The following is a 6,000-nucleotide window of genomic DNA, read 5'->3' as shown; positions in this document are numbered from 1 at the left end:
GACTTAAAGGGGTTTTTTCAAGAAAGAATGTTCTCAAATCTTGATAACTTTTAACTACTTCCTGAGTGAACTCCAGCGGACCTGAGCAGGGAAGCAACACATGCAGGATATCAGGCGCACAATCTTAGTGAATCGTACAATGCACTTGGGGTGAACTCCGTCGGCCAGGTAAGTAAATGTGCCCCTTTGTGTTTTGCATTGTATATATTCAAAACACTTCTGTTGGACTCTACATGATAAATGTGTTGAACAGTCCGACCGTGCACCAGAACGACCCTTTCAGTCCATAATTTTGTGTCGGGTATAGTGCAGCTGTGACACAAATAAGTCACATGCGACACATACATGGCGCCAACACTTGTTCTATACAAGTACAAGCAGTTTGCACATAAAAAAATGTGCAAAGTCCAAGAGAAAACTGGTGCAGGGGCATTAATAAATGTGGCTCGGTCTCTTTATAACTAAAGGGGTTGTCTCTACTGGGCTTTACCAGTAGAGTTGGGGTGGTTGTAAAAACAAAAAAGTAGTTTTACTTAGCGCCCTCCAGTACTCTAGTCCAGCACTGAATAACATCACGACCAGAGTGCAGACTAGATCTTTCAAGATACAAGACATCTTAACAGGGTTCCGAGCCCAGACACCCGGGTTGGGGCGTCCCTTAGCTCAAAGGAGTGCTCCTCCTGGGAAACAGTTGGGCACATAGGGTTTTTTTTTTATATACCTTTGTATTTGCTTTTATACAATACACAAACAGTCAGGGACATTGTCCTACATTTTTACAGAAAAAAGGAAAATAAACATTACAACATCAAAAACCCTTTTTCATCAAAGAAAGACTGGAGTGTGCTGGGAGCCAGAAGGTCTTTAATTATCCAAGTCACCGGAGACGCAATGTCAAGCCTGTCATCGTGCTGGATGGTATTCCAGAGAAGACCAGAAGTGAAGCTCGCATGACTTCCGGGTAGGCAGGTATGTGCATCTCTCTTTGTGTTCCCCTTCAGACTGTTCAGAAAGGTTCCAGACCAGCGTTTCTACACACTTTGCGTAAGGGGGAGGAGTGGTAAGTATAAATCTTAGTCTCGGGTTGCACTCTGCCATCAACCCGGACCCCTCTGCTGCTGTGGTTAGTACATTGTGAGGGGATTGCGCGCCACTTTTATTGTCTGTATGCATGCCTGATCTCTGTTGTACTGTCTGTGTTTTCTTGTTAGATGTCAGCCTCTAACTCTAAGGCCGGCGGCACACGTGGTGTTTTGAACCAGTTTTTTTTTTAAACACATCCGTTTTTTAGTTTTTGTCCATTTTTCCTAATTATCATAATTATAATTAGGGAAAATAGAAAAAAACAGATGCATTTTCAAAACACATGGGTTTTTTTTAACGGTGTGCTTAATAATGGCCCAAAAACAGGTTCAAAACACGACATGTGTCGCCGGCCTATGCGCAGAAAGAGATCCTGCAAATCCCATTGTAGATTCTGCTCCAGCTGTCAGCAACCCCTGTCAGATGACGTGGATAGTGATTTATGTAGTGGCTGTGTTTCTCCACCCCCTCCTACCAGTAACCTGTCTGCAGATTTCTTTGCATGGTTCTTGCAACTTGTTAATGCCTTTAATGATGCTAAGGAGAAGGTAACGCAGAGATCCCCCTTTAAATGAGCTGTATTATGTGATTTGTCTTCCTCTGATTCGGATGACCCAGAGGATTATATTCTGATGGATAAGGATAAATTTCCAACTTTGCCTAAAGCAGTTAAGGATACAATTGAGTGTAACAGGAATGTAGATCATAAATCAAAAAAGGAATGATTGTTTTATTTTCCTATATCAAAAAACAAGGTTCTCCTTAGTCAGCCCGTTCTGTCGGACTGGTTAAAAAGGGACTGGCCTAAGCCAGACAAGAGAATGGACTTAGGTCTTAGATTTAAAAACCTTTACAAACTAGAAGAGTCTGCATATAAAGAATGGGAAAGTATTCCCAAGGTGGATTTAGCGGTTGCTCAGTTATCCAAAAAAGCTATTTTTCCTTCTGAGGAGTCTTCCGTCTTGCCGGATCCTATGGATCGTAAAGCGGATTCTTGTTTAAAAAAGTCATATACATCTACAGTGGGCGCTTGTAAAGCAACCTTGGCTTCCATCCCGGTGGTTAGATCTCTTAGAGTTTGGCTAAGTGAACTCACAACAAAAACATATTATCAGATACCATGCCGATATTAAAGGAAACCTACCATTTAGAATGGCAGGGGTAAGCTGTAAGTACCGAGCACCAGCTCAGGGTGAGCTGGTGCCGGTACTTACTTTCGTTAGTGTTATAAACCGCGGTATCGCGGTTTTAACACTTTTTAAACTTTAGAGCAGGAGAGGCTTCGGCGCTGCGTGCGCACGATTGTGCGCGTGCCTACATAGGAAATACCGGAGATGTTGCGCGCGCACGGTCGAGCGCAGCGCCCAAGCCTCTCCTGCTCTAAAGTTTAAAAAGTGTTAAACCCGCGATACCGTGGTTTATAACACTAACGAAAGTTAGTACCGGCACCAGCTCACCCTGAGCTGGTGCTCGGTACTTACAGCTTACCCCTACCATTCTAAATGGTAGGTTTCCTTTAAAGTCTGCAGTTGAATTCCTTACTGATGCACATCTAGATATTCTCACATATTCATCCAAATCTTTAGCATTGTCAAATTCGGCAAGAAGAGCCCTATGGCTCAAGATGTGGATTGATGATGCCGTGTCTTAAGTTAATTTCTGCAATTTACCTTTTCAGCCGGAATCTATGTTTGGGCCTCAGCTCTCCACAATATAGGAATCGCTGCAAGGAAATAAAGAGGTGAAGTTTCTTGACAAGAAGAAACAATTTTGTAAGTTTTTCCGTTTACAAAGGAAAAAAATCTCCAAAGGCTAAACCGGGAAAGTTCCCTTCTAAGCAACCCATCTTCAGAAGGGGTAAAGAAACCTCCTTGGGTAAAAAAGACAATTTTACTCTGAAACCTGACCTTTGACGCCAGTAGTCCCTTACCAAGGGTAGTGGAAAAATTAGGAAACGCAGCGGTTATCAACTCAAATTCAAACAGTTCCCTGCGAACAGGTTTATTTGCAACACATGTGCCGACCAGGTCCTATGGCAACTGGTCCAAGATTTCCTCCACAAAGCAGCCCTGGAACCAGTCCTCATCAGTCAGAGGGGGCAGGAAATATAACTCACACTTTTTTCCGGTCCCAAATGGAGGTTGGTGGTCAACCTATCCTTTCTCAACAGTTTTCTGTAGAAATCATTCTGAATGGAGACCATTCGTTCATTGATGACAGCTCTACAGAAAGGAGATTTTATGGCCACAATCGATCTCCTGGACAAATATCTTCACATCCCTGCATATTGCAGAAAAGACTTACCGGTAACACCCGCGATCGCCGCCGGTTTGCCGGCTTTAAAAAGATGGTGGCGTGTACATCATAGGGGAGTGCCGATTGGTCGCTAAAGACCCGAGGCTGTCTCATTTTAACCCATTCATTACAATATGGGATTTGCACATTTTAATGAATGAGGTGGAAAATCCCCATATACTGCCATACTGTAGTATGGCAGTATATGGTAGGATGGATCAGACAACCTAGGGTTAAAAAAACCCCAGGGAGTCTTAAAAATAGTAAAAATGAAAAAAAGTTTAAAAAATAAAATTATAATAATAAAAAAACATTAAAATTCAAATCACCCCCCCTTCCCTAGAACTGACATAAACACATTAGGTATCACCACGTCCAAAAATGCCCGATCTATCAAAATAAAATAACGGTTTTTCACTGCGTTTAACCCCGTAACAGAAAATAGCACCCAAAGTCGAAAATGGCACTTTTTTGCCATATTAAAAAATATTTAAAAATTCAATAAAAAGTGACAAAAAGGCTGTACAATTCTAAAATTAGTAGCATTGAAAACAACATGAAAAGTCACACAAAATGACAAATGCATTTTTTCACCATTTTCACTGCATTTGGAATTTTTTTCCAGCTTCCAAGTACAGGTCAGGTTGTTAAGGGGTTAATTAAACACAGCTGGACTCCAATGAAGGAGTAGAACAATTTCAATGAGGATCAGAAGGAAAATGAACAGCATGTAAGTTAAATATATCACAGCAAAGGGCCTGAATACTTATGACATGTAATATTTCATTTTTTCTTGTTTAATAAATTAGCAAAAATATCTACATTTCTGTATTTTTCGGGCAAGATAAGTGTACATGAACAAGAAAAAAAAGCAAAAATATAGCAGCACAGTCCTTTTGAGAAAAGCGTGATGGGTGCTATCCTTCACTCTTACCAGCCATAGTTCAAAAGATATCCAAAAATTGAGAACAGGCAGCACTCTCATTAGTGAAAAAACTAACTTAAGTGTTTATTCCACCTCCAGCAACGTTTCGGCTGTGTTCCCAACCTTTGTCAAGCAATGTGTGTCACGATATTCACAAGTATATATAGTCGCAGTGTAGTGACATCATACATAAAGGTAAACATTGCATACATATATAATATATACAATCGTGCATCATCAATCAAGTTTTAAACATTCTATAGATAATACATAGACAGATCGTCATGTGATCAGTTTACAACAATGGGGCAGATTTACTTACCCGGTCCATTTGCGATCCAGCGGCGCGTTCTCTGCGATGGATTTGGGTCCGGCCGGGATTCACTAAGGTAGTTCCTCCGGCGTCCACCTGCGCTGACAAGCATCGTTCCGCACTGGAATTCACCGGGCTGGACCAAGTGAAGGTAAGCCCGTCCCAAGCGAAACTTTTTTTGTTTTAAATGCGGCGGTTTTTCCGAATTCGTCGGGTTTTCGCTCGGCCACGCCCCCCGATTTCCGTCGCGTGCATGCCAGCGCCGAAGCGCCAAAATCCAATCGCGTGCGCCGAAATCCCGGGGCAATACAGGGAAAGTCGTCGCAAATCGGAAATATTCAAGTAACACGTCGGGAAAATGCAAATCAGGCCCTTAGTAAATGACCCCCAATGTGTTCAAGTGTGCATAAATGTATAAAATCGTATTTTAGCATCGACATGTGTATAATTCACCTGTGTGGGATCCACCTCCTGGCTAGACTCAAAACAAACAGCGACTCAAAGGCGCAACTGCGCATGTCAGTAAATTGTATTGGAGAGCAGATCGTGATGTGCGCTTGTAGCGCATGCGCATTACCTATTAACTCCTCAACCAGCGGCATCTTGGAAATGGGAATCACTAGTTGCGAGCGACCAATCAACTAGAACATTTGGCGCATACACGTGCCTAATCTTGAGGCCCGAAAGCGACGATAGTGAGAAGGGTATACTCCTGGTGCTGAATAGTATATGAGTGATCACCTAATCCAGTAGAGCAGGGGTCAGGAACCTTTTGGGCTGAGAGAGCCATGAACACAACATATTTTAAAATGTAATTCTGTGAGAGCCAAACAATATGCACATGTCTTCCAGCAGATAAGTAGCCACGGCACATGTCCCCCAATAGATAGATAGATAGATAGCCCTTGTACATGGCCCCAAGTAAATATGTAGCCACAGCACATGCCCCCCCCAGTAGATAGGTGACCCCAGGACATGCCCCCAGTAGATAGGTAGTCACGGCACGTGCACCCAAATAGACAGCTATCCCTAGCTCATGCCCCACAGTAGATAGGTGACCCCAGGACATGCCCCCCAGTAAATAGGTAGCCACAGAACATGCTGCCAGTAGATAGGTTGCCCCAGTAGGTACCCCAGTAGATAGGTAGCCGCATCTCATGGCCCCCAGTAACTAGGTAGCCACCGCACATACCCTCCAGTAGATAGGTAACCCCAGTACATGCCCTCAGTAGATAGGTAGCCACAGCACATGCCCCCCATTAGATAGGTAGTCACAGTAAATACTATCCAGTAGATAGGTAGCCAAAGCACAGACTCCCCAATAGATGCCGCTGCCATCGTTGCTTAGGGAATGGCACCTGGGTCATAGAGAGGAGTGGATGCT

The sequence above is a fragment of the Engystomops pustulosus genome, chromosome 7 (assembly GCF_040894005.1).
Source record: "Engystomops pustulosus chromosome 7, aEngPut4.maternal, whole genome shotgun sequence".
In the NCBI taxonomy this organism is placed as follows: Eukaryota; Metazoa; Chordata; class Amphibia; order Anura; family Leptodactylidae; genus Engystomops; species Engystomops pustulosus.
The sequence above is the reverse complement of the archived record's forward strand: the minus strand, read 5'-3'. Positions refer to the sequence as shown.